Source organism: Neoarius graeffei, chromosome 5 (genome assembly GCF_027579695.1).
Source record: "Neoarius graeffei isolate fNeoGra1 chromosome 5, fNeoGra1.pri, whole genome shotgun sequence".
Taxonomy (NCBI): domain Eukaryota; kingdom Metazoa; phylum Chordata; class Actinopteri; order Siluriformes; family Ariidae; genus Neoarius; species Neoarius graeffei.
The window spans coordinates 16,280,199-16,299,336 of record NC_083573.1 but is presented as its reverse complement, the minus strand read 5'-3'; the positions used below and the strand labels follow the sequence as shown (position 1 = coordinate 16,299,336).

At 39.3% G+C, this 19,138-nt stretch overlaps 1 protein-coding gene across 4 annotated transcripts in view; it reads right to left on the bottom strand.

The window, feature by feature from the left end:
- Positions 1–19,138, bottom strand: part of si:dkeyp-84f3.9 (zinc finger protein 184) — a 49,788-nt gene that overhangs the window by 5,268 nt on the left and 25,382 nt on the right. The window lies entirely within an intron of this gene.

The window sequence follows — 19,138 nt, the reverse complement described above, 5'->3', positions numbered from 1 at the left end:
AAATTAACCAAAAGAAAACGTTAAGAAGGGATAGGTTTAGAAGTTAACATACATAAATGTAACAAAATACTATTACACATCTTTTTGCACTTAAACACAACATTTAGTTTTTGCTTTGAATATCACTTTTTTTCAAAATTTTAATCCAGAACTACTGTATGCCTACCCTGGTTGAGTATCTCTATCCTTTTCCCCACTGCATACTGATACCAAATAAAACTTGCTGAAGGTTATGGAGACTAGCAGCAGGTAAATTTGCTATGGAACCACCTAATTGTTTATTACAGTACAATAGAGACGACGGTTTTCCGCGATCACGGTAAACGGACGGAAAACACGGAATCCAGTATTTGAAACGGAAAATGTCCAAAAAGTTTATTTGCACAAATTAAAACTAAATATTTTGTGTCAAATAAGCCATTATGGTGTCGGACTTCGCCTTTAACTTCATTGGGGGATTTCTAAGGCTTGCCCGTAGTGTGCATAAGTTGCGTGTGCTTATTGGTTGTTTGGTATCCGAGTTGGGTGTCCTAGCCAACAGCCTCGCTGCTCTCATACAGAGACCGGTATTTATGTTGCCGTGCCAACATGAACAAAAATGGCGACCAGACCAGCATTTAAAACACGTGAAATGATAAGCGCCTTATCAAATGCATTATCAAGAGTGAATCAATTTCCCGATGAACTATATGAAGACAACGGTATTTTATTTGCCAAATACTGCCAACATTCTATAGATTATGGTGCGCCTTGACAGGATAAAAGACCACTTGAGCCACTTGGAGTCAGATTCTCTTTACTATTCTAACATGCAAGTGTGAATAAACAGGACAGAAAAACAACTGTACTACTAAGTAGTGACTACTTAAACTTAGTATAAGTGTTATAAATCAGAAACACCAACGATTCAAAGAATCCAAGTTCAAGACAAGGCCCAACACTAGCAGTGGTACAGATGCCGGTGATGGACCAAGACAGGCGACGCTTAAAACATCACATGTTCAGGGAACTGAATCGAAAGACCTATGGGAACAATTTGTGCTTGATTTTGTAAAAAGGTGTACAGTTGCAGATATTCTTCTGCAGAAGACCGGTAAGCTGAACCTGTTTATTGTGAAACACTGTAAACAGGTTTTTTTTTTTTTAATTTTATGAATTCAGCATTTATTAAACTTTACAACTATAAATCAAAATGTAATTTACAAGTGTATTTCTGTGTTTTATATCTACCACACATACAGTGTTTTAAAGCAGTCCTAAGTCCTTAAAATTTGTGTCATACAGGAAAACCTGAAACCGGTGTTGAAATGGAATTTAGTAAAACTGAAACGGAAAGATCCTGAACTACAAAGCAGAAAATCATCGTCTCTACAGTACAAGAAAGCCTCAACGAATTCAACAACTCAATTCTAAAAAAGTTGGGATGCCGTGAACAAACGATACGATGACAAGATATTTAAATGTTTAAACTGATGAACTTTTTTTTTTTTGTAAAAATATACCCACTCTCTACGTTGATGCCTGCAACACATTCAAAAGAATTTGGGACAGGGGCAACAAAAGACTGGGAAAGTTGTGTAATGCTCAAACAAACAACACCTGTTTGGAACAGACGACAGGTGATAGTATCATGAATAGGTATGAAAGGGGTATCCTCAAAAAGCTGTTATTCATAAACCAGGATGGGGCGAGGTTCAGCACTTTAAAGGAATACTCCGGAGTGAAATGCTTTCTAGGTCTATTTTCGCATTATTGGGAGTGCATACGTTGAGTTGCTACCACAATCACATCAATCGGATGCATTTTAAGAAAATTTGATTTTTGCGATTTCAACCGGAAAGCGCTAACACGGCAGTGCGCGGGGCATGTCTTTTTGCCGATACAAAACGCTAGTTTTAAAACCATTGCAAAACTCAAAACAACATGACAGTTCTGTGGAAGTGAGTAGAGGGTTCCTACAAACCAAACAAAGTGCCCCTAGCTCTGCAAGTGCACGGACAGAGTGTGTAGAAGAGTAAATACAAAGCCAGTGACCTTACCGTAAGTAAGGTCAAAACGTAATTTGGATTTTTCCCCCTGGTGGCCTAGTGGGGGTTTGCTGGATTATCACACCAGCGACCCGGGTTCGAATCCCAGCAAAACCCTAACAGTCTTAAGCTGCACTCGATCTGTGAGCACTCTTTAGTTCTGCAAATTTTCCAGCAGCTGATGCAATATGCTGCTGAACAAATTTTTGGGGATCAAGAGAGAGGAAAATATTACACAAAGGTACTTGAACTCAGTGGTGTTGGTGATCTTGTAGTTATCGAGCTTAACCAGAATTTTGGCTATGTCATCGCTGTTACCATTAAAGACCATCATCTCAGTTTTCTTTTGGCTAAGCGCGAGTCCATATCTCTTGTAGACCTTCTCCGTTATTACCAGCCCATGCTGTAGAGCCTCCTTAGCTCAACAAAATGAGGACTTTGTCATCGGCATAGAGAATGTCATAACATGCCGATGTTCCAGATGCTAGGGGTTTTGACCGTTGTTCTCGGTCAGTCGCCCCAGTTGGAATGTGGCTTTGTAGTAAAAAAAAGTGCAGGTGCTAAACTGGCCTGCCTGCCTCCTATTGAAAACGTGTGATGCATTATTAAGCGTAAAATAACAGTGGAGACCCTGGATTGTTGAGCAAATGAAGTCGCACATCGAGCAAGAAGGCAAAGAATTTCTTGTTCAAAACTTCAACAATTAGTGTCCTCAGTTCCCAAATGCTTACTGAGTATTGTTAAAGGAAAAGGTGATGCAACACAGTGGTAAACATGCCCATTTCAACTTTTTTTGGAACATCAAATTTATAGGAATCAAATTCTGAATGTATATTTACAGTTTTTGTTTGTATTGATGTTCATTTGAATATAGGTCTGAATCCAGGATTATCTGTATACTGGCTGAATGTTTGCCTGTCATCATGACATGACACCTGCGAAGTAGGAGTGTTGCTGTTATGGGCCCATCCTATGAGATGAACAGAAAACACCCTGATGCCCATCAGTTGTCTGAAGGTTTGACTTTCCCTGCCTAAAGCTTATGCAAACTAGGTCTGGTTCTTCTGGGTGCTGGAACACAGAACCGGATTGTGATGAGCTAAAAGTGCTGTGCAGATGGTCTGTTTGACGGTCCTGGTTGTGTCATTTTAAAGCCAGCACACTCACTCATCCATCCATCCATCTAGTACTGTGCAAGTCTTAGGCCCCCTATTTTTTTTTCATACAACCCCGATTCCAAAAAAGTTGGGACAAAGTACAAATTGTAAATAAAAACGGAATGCAATGATGTGGAAGTTTCAAAATTCCATATTTTATTCAGAACAGAACATAGATGACATATCAAATGTTTAAACTGAGAAAATGTATCATTTAAAGAGAAAAATTAGGTGACTAAATTTCATGACAACACCATATCTCAAAAAAGTTGGGACAAGGCCATGTTTACCACTGTGAGACATCCCCTTTTCTCTTTACAACAGTCTGTAAACGTCTGGGGACTGAGGGGACAAGTTGCTCAAGTTTAGGGATAGGAATGTTAACCCATTCTTGTCTAATGTAGGATTCTAGTTGCTCAACTGTCTTGGGTCTTTTTTGTCGTATCATCCGTTTTATGATGCGCCAAGTGTTTTCTATGGGTGAAAGATCTGGACTGCAGGCTGGTCAGTTCAGTACCCGGACCCTTCTTCTACACAGCCATGATGCTGTAATTGATGCAGTATGTGGTTTGGCATTGTCATGTTGGAAAATGCAAGGTCTTCCCTGAAAGAGACGTTGTCTGGATGGGAGCATATGTTGCTCTAGAACCTGGATATACCTTTCAGCATTGATGGTGTCTTTCCAGATGTGTAAGCTGCCCATGCCACACGCACTAATGCAACCCCATACCATCAGAGATGCAGGCTTCTGAACTGAGCGCTGATAACAACTTGGGTCGTCCTTCTCCTCTTTAGTCTGAATGACATGGCGTCCCTGATTTCCATAAAGAACTTCAAATTTTGATTCGTCTGACCACAGAACAGTTTTCCACTTTGCCACAGTCCATTTTAAATGAGCCTTGGCCCAGAGAAGACGTCTGCACTTCTGGATCATGTTTAGATACGGCTTCTTTGAACTATAGAGTTTTAGCTGGCAACGGCGGATGGCACGGTGAATTGTGTTCACAGATAATGTTCTCTGGAAATATTCCTGAGCCCATTTTGTGATTTCCAATACAGACGCATGCCTGTATGTGATGCAGTGCCGTCTAAGGGCCCGAAGATCACGGGCACCCAGTATGGTTTCTCTGATTCTCTGAATCTTTTGATGATATTATGCACTGTAGATGATATGTTCAAACTCTTTGCAATTTTACACTGTCGAACTCCTTTCTGATATTGCTCCACTATTTGTCGGCGGGGGATTGGTGATCCTCTTCCCATCTTTACTTCTGAGAGCCGCTGCCACTCCAAGATGCTCTTTTTATACCCAGTCATGTTAATGACCTATTGCCAATTGACCTAATGAGTTGCAATTTGGTCTTCCAGCTGTTCCTTTTTTGTACCTTTGCAGTGGTCAAAATACTTTTTTCCAGTGTTCTGCAATATTGCAGAATGTCAATTTTGTTCTGCAATTTGAAGATATTTTCTGCAAATACACAAGCCTCCATACTACACCCTTCTCAACCTAATAATGCCTATATTTATATCATATCTAGCTTTACAACTCGTAGGATTACTGTAATTCTTTATTCTCTCACTATTTTTAATTTCAGTCTTCACAGATACTTCTCTGCAGCAAAGTTATCATTCCATGATACCTCCCACAGGTCTTTGATCCCCCTCGCCCTGACACTACGGGCTACTACAACTTGAAGTATACCAACTAATTCATAAATGTACCAAGTTATCACACCCACACATTATCCTTCCACACAACATACAAATAAAGGTATCACCACAATAAAAAAAAAACACAACTGTTCAAGAAACAAAACATTCATTTTCATGCTACACGTCATGTTACATTTTGTCAAGATTAAGTTTCTAGCTTGAATAGATTGTTACCCAAAATGTACTTCATTTGCAGTGTTTGCATCTGCAACCTGTAGTTTTAAATTGAAAGCAAGGTTTCAATTCTACACTTGTTACATCTTACGATGATGCAAAGAATTGATGTCATTAAGGAATAAAACCAGACTGGCAAATGGAAAGACATTTGGGTTCATTGTGTTTGCCTGGCTTCTAAAGTGCAAAGTCATGAACTGAACTGAGAACTACTGCAGGGGCTTCACTGCTCTAAACCAACAGCAGAGAACTGGGTACAAACTAATCATGGCAGAACTGAGAGCTACAGAACTGAACCTATGAACTTTGTCTTACAGGGCAACTGTTTTACTTTGTGCTAGTCTGCACCACAGGCAAGACAGCACTAGTTTAAAAAAAAAAAATAGAACATGTACACAAAACATGTATTAGTGTAGCTTGGTATGAGAAAACAAAGTATCTATGAATAAAGGTAAAATACTGTTGCTGTCTTCAAAAGGCAGCGACCGTCATTTTTGTCACCCTCGCAGACGCGCAATCTGTCACTGTTGTTGGAGTTACGCTGGCTGCCGGTTTTGCTGAGATACGACAAAATCGTCCTTGTTTTCTTGGCGTTTTTGTCGGACTCTTGCCCCGAAGAAACAATCCTCTTCTTGGGAGTCATGTTTGTTGTGCCGCAGTGAATTCTGGGAGATGCATGGCGGAAACTGCCAAATACTGCCGAGGTAGTTGTCGGGTCCTCCCGGCGGGTATTAAAAGTGACGAAATCTTACATCGGAAAATGGCAACTGCCCTTATTTGGTTGTCGTCGCCTTTCGTCGGTATTACGTAGATATTGCTCAACTTTGACCTGGAAAACACCGTCAGGTTCGCGCGGCGCAGGTTTCAGTTTATTTACAGCGCCGCTAGTTTGCTAAATTAAGAACCATTGTATCCCGAGCCTGATTTTTTAATTCTGCAAAATTGCAGGTTGTTTAATTTTTCTACTGCAATCTTGAAAATCATTCTGCAAAATGCAGACGGGTATTTCGAACGCTGCTTTAACTTTTCCAGCCTCTTATTGCCCCTGTCCCAACTTTTTTGAGATGTGTTGCCGTCATGAAATTTCAAATGAGCCAATATTTGGCATGAAATTTCAAAACGTCTCACTTTCGACATCTGATATGTTGTCTATGTTCTATTGTGAACACAATATCAGTTTTTGAGATTTGTAAATTATTGCATTGTTTTTAATTTACAATTTGTACTTTGTCCCAACTTTTTTGGAATCGGGGTTGTACAAACTTTGTTATAGATATCCATTTTATGACTTCTACATTATTGAGTCAGTACAAAAACATTTTAGAGTTCCAAATGTTCGTTTTCCAGCACAAAATTAAATATTACAGAAAAAAAAGTTTGTATCTGAGCAGCATGTTACATAAGAGACCACTTTTCAGATTTAAAAAAGAAAACATCATGAAGGCTACTGGATTTTGGTGCAAAATGAAGAAGCAAGTGAGACAGTCAAAGTGTCCAGAAGAACTGTGGCTGGTTTTGCAAGATGCTCAGGAAAATCTACAGCTCATTTCCTTATAAAACTGCACTCATTGTACTATTTATTTATTTTACGCAAAGGGTCATCTCACACCAAATACTGATTTTCTTTCATTTATTATGGCTTACTGCTGTTTATGGTACTTTTCAAAAATTGAAACATTTCATTTCATTATTGTTAAGCCATTTTTGGTCTACAGCATTTCTTTACATGTGCCTAAGAATTTTGAACAGAATTGTGTACAGGTTGACTGTATAAATGAGAAATATTGATTGACATCAACTGGCCTGTTGTTCCTTGGAAACACTTCATTTAGCTCATGCAAACATACTCCGCTATGATCGTCAGTCATCTCCGCCAGTGAAAATAAAATCAGTAGGTGCAGATGAATGATAATCACAGCTGTGGCATTTCTCAGTGCAACAATGATTCTCAGGTGATACTCATGTGTTGCTCAAGTAACTGCAGATATTTTAGGGATATCACTTAGACCTTATACACAAGTTTAATTCAAAACATTGCTCTAAAACATTAAAACTATTTTTGTTTTAGTAACGTATAAAAAAATAGCAATGTCAAGATGGGTACGGACTATTGGGGGGGGGGGGGGGGGCAGCTGAACTTTTTCCGATAATCAAGTTTCCACTTTTGGTAAGCCTGTGTCCACTGTAGCTACACATGCCCGATATAGAACATGATGTGGCCTTCTGCCGTTTTTGCTTTTCCATCACTTGATCTCAGATTTTGTTGATATTTTTCTTCACCATTTGTTAGTACGTGCAAGATAACAAAGCCCGAAAAAATTAAATATAAAATAGGAAAAAATAAATAAAGGGGGGGGGGGGGGGGGGGCGCTTGGCAATTTTTTTTGTTTGTTTTTTTTAAACATGGCTGCCATTTTGTGATGAGTGAGAGTTGACTTAGTGATACTGACATGAACAGGTCTCCTTAGAGTCAGGCCATCCTTAAAAAAAATCCGTTTCCTGTCCACCGGGTGAGCAAAAAAATTCAGTCGGGAGGGAGGGATTTTTTTTTTTTAATATATGGATGGATAAGAAATCGCAATGCTGTGTTTGCTTTTTCTTTCAGTACTTTTTTATTACAAAAGCAGACACATTTAATAAAATATGACAGTTTAATCAACTGAAACTTGTACAAAAACTTTAAGTTAGCATTTTAAATGCTGACTGCAACATTTGCAAAACTTTTACAAAGGTACTTAAAATGTCCGACACACGGACTTTTTGTAGTTCTAAATCGACCGTTAGGCCTAGTTCGGATGAAATTACACTATTAAAATGATCACTGAATGATTTGTTTTTCTGAATCTTTACTATTTTGTTGTTCTCTATAATACCATTTTGCGATTTCACACTTAAGCAAATGTTTGAAAACTCCGGATCTCCTTCCTTCATGGTGGCTGCCATTTTTGTGTGCCGCACGGCGCATGCGCAGAGCTGATTCAATTCTAAATTCTGCGCGGAATGCAGGGCTTTCCACAAGCGCCGGCTGCCGGCCATACAGCCGACTACACAATTAAGTCCAGCCGGCTACTTTAATGACTATTATTTTTGTAGTCCACAGGCTCTAAATATTAATTTTCGATTTTAATAAAATTAAATGTTTATCTAACGGACTGATAATGTCAAACTGAACCGCACTCATTTAAGTTGTGAGTCGCGCTGTTTGTACCGATAATAACCACAAATTCCCCGCCGACTTCGTTGATCAAGGGAGAGTAACTCATCCGCGGCCCCGACATGCGGTGTGTGCGCACACACACTCAGCGGAGGCAGTAGTGTGTCAGGGCCGTCAGAGGGAACAGAAGCAGAGATAACGCTTATTTTGTCTCTGGTAAACCAGTCTTCTCTCGTTCAATTACGTGCTGGCATCAAAAGACACCGTTGGTTGTAAATGAAACCAAACTGAGTTATTGGAGTGTATTTTCATACACAAATGGAGAAATGTTCGCTGAGTGTTTAATTGTGTAGCCACCACTGCAGACCGTTGTCGTTGTTAATTCACAGCATGCTCAGTTGCGTGAATGTGTCATGCACCGAAAGTAAGAGATTTACAAGCCAGGAACGCCTCATGATGCAATACGCAAGAAAAGAAAGAAGATTTACTGCCATTTTAGTTTGTATTTGAGTAAAGTGAATAAATAAATGGTCTGTGGAAAATACATTTAATCCTGGGAACTGCGTGCACAGGAGTTTATTTTGTGTTTACTCCCCCCCCCCCGGCTGACTACTTATTTGTAATGGCTGGCTAGTATGAGCCTTAGTGGAAAGCCCTGGGAATGCGTAAACGTCAAGTTCGATTTTAGATTTATGAACCCGAAAAAAATGTCGAAAAACCGGCGTTAAAAAAAAAAAAATTTCAACCGCACAAACGGCACTCACCCGGCCGGTGGACCGGAAACAGAACATTTTTTAATAATGGCCTCATTTTATAGATTTTAACACAAACTTTCAATTTTCGATGTAATCACAAGTAGGGCTGAAACGATTCCTTGAGTAACTCGAATAATTCGATTACTAAAAATGATTGATGCATTGTTTTTTCTTCGTTTAATTCCTATCAGTTTACTGGGTTTCACACGGATTATTACTACTGTGGCGCAACGAGCTGCTGTGGATACGTGACGTGAAGGAGACGTTGGACATGATTTGATGGCAAAGTTTGCAAAATGGAGGAAGAGGAGTATGGGCAGAGAAAACGACAGAAAATGTCAAAAGTTTCAGATCGTTTCAAGATAAAAACAGAGCCAAGACTGTGTGGAGTGCATCTACTGCAAAAGCCAAATTAGCCTACCAAAACAGCACAGTCAATGTTACAGCACCTCAACAGAAAGCATCCAGTCTACGCATCCAGTCCACAGAGCGGATCCGAGACAAGGTAACGTAAATCAGTATGATGTTAAGTAATTATGGACACATGCAATGGATAGTTAATTAATATAGTGGCTTGTGGAAAAGTGTTTTGTCAAGTTAAAAAAAATCAGATCATAACAACATGACATTAGCTTAGCGGGTGCTAGCCGAGCAACGAGCTGATCTGCACTTCTAGCAGACAAAACAGTGCCGTGCAACAAGCAAAGCCTTACCAGATATGCCCAATACATGTCCGGTATAATCCATACTGCTGTTATGTTAGTTGTTTCACCAGCAGCACTTACACTTATTCCATATTTGTTGTTTCATCCCTCTCTCACACGCACGCATAGACCTCACAGTGACGCATGAAATACACAAGAGAGCAGAATATCAGGTGGTGGAAGTAGCAATTGGAGCCTAAAAAATGTACCAATCCAATACAGCAGGCATATTCATTATAGTCTGATTGGAGTGATCAGGGTCAGCAGGTGTAGGGTGTAGACCGTATCTTACAGTTTGATATTTAAGCCGAGTAAGAGATATCCATCATAATTATTTCATCTCTTTCAGTAAATCACAGCGTCGCATAGACAGCTTTGTTCAGACAGCTGCATCACATTCAACTGAGCAAGCAGCCGAGTTCACAGACAGCATTTTGAACATGATTGTCACAGTCATGCGCCCTGGCATTATGCTACATTAAGCTTAGGCATGATGTAACGCAGACTAGCTTACATTATGCCCAAGCTTAGTTGACTTAGGTTGAAACTTCTTGTTCTGAAAGCAAAGTTGCACAAATTAAAGGCATTTTATGCAAATGTATTTTTATTTTAATTTACTTTTGTTTGTATAATGTTTCAGGTAGCTTGAAAGCAAGTTACTTATTTTTTACTGTCAGAAAACATTTTCTTTAAAACCTCTGATGTAATGTGCAATAAGGAATTAAAATGTTAATTTTTCTAAGAAGAAAACCAGTTGTTTATTTAAGATTACCATCTTTTCTCTTGTATATTTGCTATTACTCTTTAATAAATCAAAAAGTATTTCTTATCCGATTACTCGATGGAATAATCGATAGAATACTCGATTACTAAAATAATTGATAGCTGCAGCTCTAATTGCAACATGTAGGGATGAAAACTCAACAACATTTAAATCTCTAGTCATGAGGCGATACCTGGAATTCCCTTCCCTTCCACCAAGAATGGCCCAAACCAGAAGTGACGTAGATTGGTGGACCCCTGCCTGGAAGGCGCACCAACAGAACTTGGCTGAAAACATGTGGACGGTCTTGTATGATGGGGATGAAGCGAAGGAGAGGGAGAATGTCGGGCTCGGGATAGAGCCCTACCAGTTTGAACCGTACTAGGACTGTAACATTGATGACCACAATGAGGCAAGTAACTGCCACTCAGATCTCGGCAAGCTGACAAGTGGACATGGTGGAGGGATGATTGTAACGGACCACCTCTTTGTGTTTACATTAATAATTACCAATACCAGCTGAAGGTAGAATTTTTTTTACTGATGTAATTGTTAGTATAATAGTAATTCCTGTCAATAAGTTATAACTCAGGCCAAGATAAAATAATTGTTTTTGTTCCAATTCGGCAATTGCCTACCGAATACCAACCTCCCAAAAGCATAGAGATATGTCGCTTAGTATAGACAACTGAAATACTGAAAACCCGTGTACAACTGTGCAGATGTGTCTTACAGATTTGCGTAATACAACTATTATAAAGTGTTATCAGGTGATTATGTTTATTATTCCACTTGAACTTTCTTTGGCATGCACGGCTCACTTGTTTGTTGACCGTATACAGCGGTATATGTTACATTTGCAATCCAATGTAAAGAAGCTTGAGGCAATTCTATATTTGGAAACTCTCAGGTTTCGAGTACACAAGTCCAGGACTCGGATTCAAGTCCATCTTGTGCCCTAATTTTAAGGATTTGTGACTTGACTTGGACTCATGCATTAACTGCACCCGGACTCATAAATCGGAGACGAGGACTCTGATTTTTTTTTTTCTTTTTTTTTTTTTTATATATAAAAACATGCCATAAAAATTTCAGTGTTTCCCACAGACCAGGTAGCAATTTGTGGTGCTCCACTGTGCCGATGAGGGAATCATGCGCGGTGGTGTCGTGGCGGTCGGTGGAGTCGGTCACTGGGGTGTATGCAAAGTGTTTACAGCAGGCGGTGTTCAAACACACAGTATTTTTCTTCAGAGTCACCTGCTGGGACTATTTTAAAGCTACAAGAAGCATTTGAGATTATTCCGTTCAATCTAAATTCTTTTAAGCTCTTTAAGAGAAGACAGCTAAAACAATTTTTCCCAGAACCCTGCCTGGTTTCATTCCTCAACCCAACTTTACATTACAGGGCAGGCCATTAGTTTGCTGGGCTTGATGTTGGTGTAAAACCTGTCTTTTAAATTTATGAAAATTACTCACCAAAATTGAAGTTAAAGTTTAGTTTTTACTAGAGATGCACCGATTGCAATTTTTTGGGCCGATTCCGATTTTCCATGGAGTGTGACCTGCCGATACTGATTTTGGCCGATTCCGATTTCATTTTTTCAAACCACTTCACAGCACACACAAAGACTCTTTTCTTTTTATCTTTTCTTTAATAAAACATTCTGCCAGATTTTCAGTAATAAATTCAGTATATAATTCAGTAATACAAACACCTCAAAGGTTGAAAACAAACAAAAAGGCATTGTTCTTTGTAAAATCTTTCTTCATGTTTGGTATTAACAATTCCTGAAATAGGAAATTCACACAAACATTTCTTCTTTTCCCATCCAATATCTGGCACAAAAACAACTTCCCCCTCATATATTATTTGCCTACTGCTATGGAACACACTTTCATAAGCCTATTTAGATCTGAAAGCTTATGCCTTATAGAACAACCCATTTCTTCATTCAGTATCAAAATACAAAAATAATTTCCAGTCATACTTATACCATAGCCATTCTATCATCTTTGTCAAATGTGTATTTGTAGAGTAATTTCCAATGGAATCAAGCGCAACCAAGGTTGTAAAACAAACAAAAAGACATTTTTTCTCTCTCTTTGTACAAATCTAATTAGATGTTTGGTAATAGGCTAACATATTAATTCCTGAAATGGGAAATTCACACAACCACAAACATTTTCTTCTTTTCACATCCAATATCTGGCACAAAAAAATAACTATATTTGGATATATAATATATCCAAATATAGTGAATTTTTTTTTTTGTTAACGACGCGCGCGCCGGAGCTCGTTAGGTGCGCAGGACTGACACTGTTCTGCGCAAGCGCAACACAATCACACTAGAAAGCATGTTCAAGCTGCCAGTGTAGCTGCAGTCTTTTTAGTTGCGAAGTACGAGTATTTCCACTTTCATCTCTATGTGATACACAAGTTTTGATCGGCAGAAAATCGGCATATTTTAATTTTGACCGGCCGGTCGCCGGTCATGGCCGATCCTGATCAGCAGCCGGTCAATCGGTGCATCTCTGGTTTTTACCTTAGTTTTTTGCCTTTTTGGTGGCAATCTTTCAATCATTCTTTAGTTGACATTCAAGGAATAAATTGCAAAAAACAAGCTGGAGGTTTTTATTTTAAATATTGAACTCAACACTTATCTCAACCAATACTAAAATGAAATAAATAGTATAATGTAACAACAAAATAATAAAATATCATAATTAGATGTAAGAAACCACTTAAGGTAACACCAAGGCAACTAACTGTAATGAAAAAGCATTACCCTAATTGGTGCAAAGCCTGCATGCCCTATCAGAACATTTAATTCTGCGTGGCTTCCTGAAAAAAAAAAACTCCAGTGCTGTATGCATCAAAATTGGTTTGTAGCCTGACTCAGGGATGTCCGTTTCCTGTAAGCCAAGAAGGCTATGATAAAGCTCATCACGAGCATGACGTAGGCTACCTTTTTAAAATAAGGGGTCGGAAGGCGAATCGGGAAAGCTGCGTTATTTTTAATTAGCGCAACGGATTTTTTTTTTTTCCAAAATCGCGAGTCTGATTGTGTGGCGCTAGGAATCCATTGTGTGGCGCTGCGCCACACAATGGTCTATGTATGGGAAACCCTGAATTTGGCATAAGATATTTATATCTACATTAATTTTTATGCTAATTTCATGCAAGAGAATGCACATTCACCTGTACATACGTCATTTTCAGGAACAAAATAACGTTAATGGCGCTAAAATGCCTGGAAAGATTGTCCGATTTGCTTATACAGACTTCTCGTGGAGTGGGAAAATAAATAAATAAATAAATAAATAAATAAACTGCTGTGTATTCCATATGTAGAAGAACTATCAAGGAGACGACGGGGACAACCTCAAACTTCAATAGTCATTTGGCAAGACTCCACCCAGAGAAGGAAGTGACACGCTATGTTCATTGCTCTGTTGATAGCGGGCTTGCTTGCTGACCGATGAACTAGCTAGTGTTAACCCTCTCTCATGTTATTTGCCCTGTTGATAGCAGGGCTTGTGTCAGACTCAAATCAGATCAGTAGTGGACTCGACTCGAAATTTTCTTTAAATGACTTGAACACTGAAGACTCAAGACTGGACTCGGGCTCGAGGTTTAGTGACTCGACTACAACACTGCAATCTCTGGAGTAATGGAGTGCAACATCTGTCTACCAGATTGCTTTATTTTTCACAGAGAAGAGTTCATTTATACTTTAAAACATTTTCAGTATTGTAAAGTACCACAAAGGAATACTACATTAATAACCTAACATTTCTAAATAAACTGCCATGTTATTATGTGACTGGGCTTGTCTCTATTCGAGCAATTCCAGCGTTATGGACGTGACACTTGCACTCAAAATGGCAACAAATGACCCAGTGCATGTTTTATTGTCCCCCAGTATTTAAACAGGTGTTGCATATTTTAAGGCTGTACCATACTGGAGAAGTGATAGAACAAGAACAATTCCCATAGTACATCTAGGGCATGCCAGAAAATGCCAATAAAAGATGCGTTATGGATGTGACAGAAAAAGTATCACTTTTCTTGGGTGACTACATTTTTATCAAACTCTGTGAAATTGTAAACCTAATGTCGAAATGGAGATATCTATTTGATAGAGGGGTCCAAGGTGAATATTAAAAAAATCTTTGTTTAAAATATTTTGTATTTCATGCAGAGTTTCGGAAGGAAAAGTCAGCGTTATGGATGTGACGAAATTCCGTTATGGATGTGACGCGTCTGAAATAGACATGGCATATGTTTAGAAAATCAGCAATTTAACCACCATAACCCTTTGAAAAACTCTCTAAATATCAGCTAAAACTATCAAAGTTCTTAAATAATATTTAGGATGGCTATTGTTTTGCTGTTTTGTGGATTTTAGTATACATTTCTGTGGCTTGTGGCAATAATATAGAATTGTACATGATCAAAGTTGATTTTAGCTTGGGTTTTACATTATAAGAAAGAAAGACTGACATATTAAGGCGAAGGGAACAATTCTTGTGACAAATTGGTTCAACTTATTCACATCTGTAAAATACAGGCCAAGGTGATATCTCTGGGAGTGGTTTTGATGTATTACATGTTGCTTTATTTTTGCATGGTGAGGTTGACATTTACATGGAATTGCCCATTCCTTTGGTAGTGATGGAAAATGATGTTTAACAGTCCTGGCTTCAGACGCTGTGCACGCACTTCCAGTTTCTGGGGCTTCCCTGATCTACATCACAACAAGGTGCCGCAGTTCCCATCTGCTCGATCGTGTCACTTTGTTTTTTTCACTTTTTTATTATTATTCGCAATCGCATTGTGGGTGAAAATTATAACTATATTTTCACAGAGTCATAGGAAAGAGTGAATTTATTTTGGTATATATAGGGGGTGGGGTGGTTTGGTTGGTTCTCACACCAGATAGGTTTACAAAACTGAAGTCCAGACTTTGAATAAACCAACCCTGTTATTAGCTTTAACTGTTCATTATATAATTCAAATTAAATACACATGTATGTGCACTGTGTTGAATAGCTACACAGATACTTTTTGAATGTATGTATAGTGAAGTACAAGCTCTTAATTTAAATCCCCCATCCATGTTTTGTAAGCGAAGACATTCACAGCTTTATCTGGTTGGCAGCACAGACAACGGAAGCTAAGATGCACCACTGAAAGATGTTTTGTTGCCCTGCTCCGAAGTTAGGCTACATCCACGTTAATACGTTTTAGTTTTAAAACACATCACTCTTGTTACGTTTATGCCCGGCATCCACGCTACTCCGGAATTTTCAAGCCCCTAAAACTGAGACTTTTGGAAATGCTGCTGGCCCCATTTTAATTTGAAAACTCCAAAGTTGTTTTTTAGTCTGGACAGACAGAAATGAAGACTTTTGGAAACTGACACAAACGCATTCGTTTCCTGATTGGATCTCATCAGTCACGACGTATCAAGCTCGATTCATCACGCTCTTATCATATGACTCTTTTGTGGAAGAAAAACTGGTGCATGTTATACTGGCATGCATGTGCTCATAGTGCGTGAATGGTCATGTGATGTATGTTTTCAAGCGTGTTAGTATAGATGGAGATTATTTCTGATACAGAGCTAAAATGCTCATCTGGATGGAGACCGTTTTCGTTTTTAAAGCACGGTTTTAAAACAAACATCTTAATGTGGACACAGTCTTAGACAGCATTATTAAGGATATTAAAGCTCATATAATACTAGAAAACAGAAGTAAAACATATTACAAAGTTGCAGACACCACGTTTTCTGAAAGACATTTAAAATTCTCCAACTTGACAGATTCTAATTCCATCACAATGGCCATCAATGATTCCTGATATGAACATCAATCATCCCAAACCTAATACTCACTGGATTTTTTTTTTTTTGCACCAGCAACCAGTGTTGTACTTGATTCATTAACCTCAAGTCCAGTCTCGAGTCCCCAGTGTTCAAGTCCGAGTCACTAAAAAAAAAATTGAGTCGAGTCCACTATTGATCCGAGTCGAGTCCGAGAACAAGACTCCAGCCGCACCATTTGACGGTGGCTGTTTCAGCGCCATTAACACTAGTTTGTTCCTGAACATAACGTACGAACAGGTGAATGTACATTCTTTTTGTCAGGGAGTGTGAAGGATTCTGTCAGAGATGGTTGGGAAAGGGATGTGAGTGCAGAAGGTGTGTATTAATACAAGGCCATCCTTTAAAAAAAATCCGTTTCCTGTCCACCGGGTGAGCAAAAAAATTTTCAGTCGGGAGGGAGGGATTTTTTTTTTTAATATATGGATGGATAAGAAATCGCAATGCTGTTTGCTTTTTCTTTCAGTACTTTTTTATTACAAAAGCAGACACATTTAATAAAATATGACAGTTTAATCAACTGAAACTTGTACAAAAACTTTAAGCAGGGATGTGATTTGGGGCTGGTGAAATTATCTGAAAATTTTAGCCGGGGGTCCAGGGCAGCGGCCTGGTGGGGGGACAAGGGGGGAAGCCCCCTGAAGCTCCTGGGTTCTGGGGTTTTCTGACTTAAAAATTGTACTAAAATGGCAAGCAAACACACAAGAAAAAACTTGTCATGATTAACAAATTCAAGCCAATTTAATGGTCAACATGCAACTCTGACACATACACTCTCGCTCACTCTCACACACACACTCTCGCTCACTCTCTCACACACACACTCTCGCTCACTCACACACTCTCTCACACACACACACACACACACACACACACTCTCTCTCTCACACACACCCCAAAGAACCAGCGCGAGCAGGGCCCGCTAGCCCCGCGCCTTGTGACGTAATTCGCCCCGAGGAGAACCGCGGTTTTTCTCCAACCATTCCCAGCGGAACTTTTTTTTTTTTCACTATTCTGTCGATTTCTTTAACTCGATTTGCATCTTTAAGCTCGATCACGGAGGCTGCCATCTTTCAACTCTTTGTTTGAAGCGAGCTTACATACAGCTATCTAACAAGCACGTTCATTGGTTGCTACAGAGTGATGAGCCAATCACGTACCTCGTTTCATCTCATTGACGTAATTACGTCATTTACGCAATTACATCGAGATGAAACGAGGTACGTAATTGGCTCATCGCTCTGTAACAACCAATGAACGCGCTTGTTAGATAGCTGTATGTAAGCTCGCTTCAAACAAAGAGTTGAAAGATGGCAGTCTCCGTGATCGAGGCGTAAAGATGCAAATCCGAGGCTGCCATCTTTCAAACAAAGTCGGAACGAATAGGATACGAATGTGGATGAGGGAAAAATCGGAAAAAAATGTTTCTTCAAGTTTTGAGGTGAAAAAAAGCGGAATTCCGCGAATTCGCGGAAAAATCACATCCCTGCTTTAAGTTAGCATTTTAAATGCTGACTGCAACATTTGCAAAACTTTTACAAAGGTACTTAAAATGTCTGACACACAGACTTTTTGTAGTTATAAATCGACCGTTAGGCCTAGTTCGGATGAAATTACACTATTAAAATGATCACTGAATGATTTGTTTTTCTGAATCTTTACTATTTTGTTGTTCGCTAGAATACCATTTTGCGATTTCACACGTAAGCAAATGTTTGAAAAATCCGGATCTCCTTCCTTCATGGTGGCTGCCATTTTTTTGTGCCGCACGGCGCATGCGCAGAGCTGATTCAGTTCTATATTCTGCGTGGAATGCAGGGCTTTCCACAAGCGCCGGCTGCCGGCCGTACAGCCGACTATACAATTAAGTCCAGCCAGCTACTTTAATGACTATTATTTTTGTAGCCCACAGGCTCTAAATATTAATTTTCGATTTTAATAAAATTAAATGTTTATCTAACGGACTGACAATAATGTCAAACTGAAGCGCACTCATTTAAGTTGTGATTCGCGCTGTTTGTACCGATAATAACCACAAATTCCCCGCCGACTTCGTTGATCAAGGGAGAGTAACTCATCCACGGCCCCGACATGCGGTGTGCGCGCGCACTCGGCGGAGGCAGTAGTGTGTCGGAGGGAACAGAAGCAGAGATAACGCTTATTTTGTCTCCAGTAAACCAGTCTTCTCTCGTTCAATTACGTGCTGGCATCAAAAGACACCGTTGGTTGTAAATGAAACCAAACTGAGTCGTTGGAGGGCATTTTCATACACAAATGGAGAAATGTTCGCTGAGTGTTTGTGTAGCCACCACTTCAGACCGTTGTCGTCGTTAATTCATAGCATGCTCAGTTGCGTGAATGTGTCATGCACCGAAAATAAGAGATTTACAAGCCAGGAACGCCTCATGATGCAATACGCAAGAAAAGAAAGAAGATTTACTGCCATTTTAGTTTGTATTTGAGTAAAGTGAATAAATAAATGGTCTGTGGAAAATACATTTAATCCTGGGAGCTGCGTGCACAGGAGTTTATTTTGTGTTTCCTCCCCCCCGGCTACTTATTTGTCATGGCTGGCTAGTATGAGCCTTAGTGGAAAGCCCTGGGAATGCGTAAATGTCAAGTTCGATTTTAGATTTACGAACCCGAAAAAAATGTCGAAAAACCGGCGTTAAAAAAAAAAATTTCAACCGCACAAACGGCACTCACCCGGCCGGTGGACCGGAAACAGAACATTTTTTAATAATGACCAGAAGGTGTGTATTAATACAAGTGAAAACAGGTAAACAATCCCCAACAGCAGGCA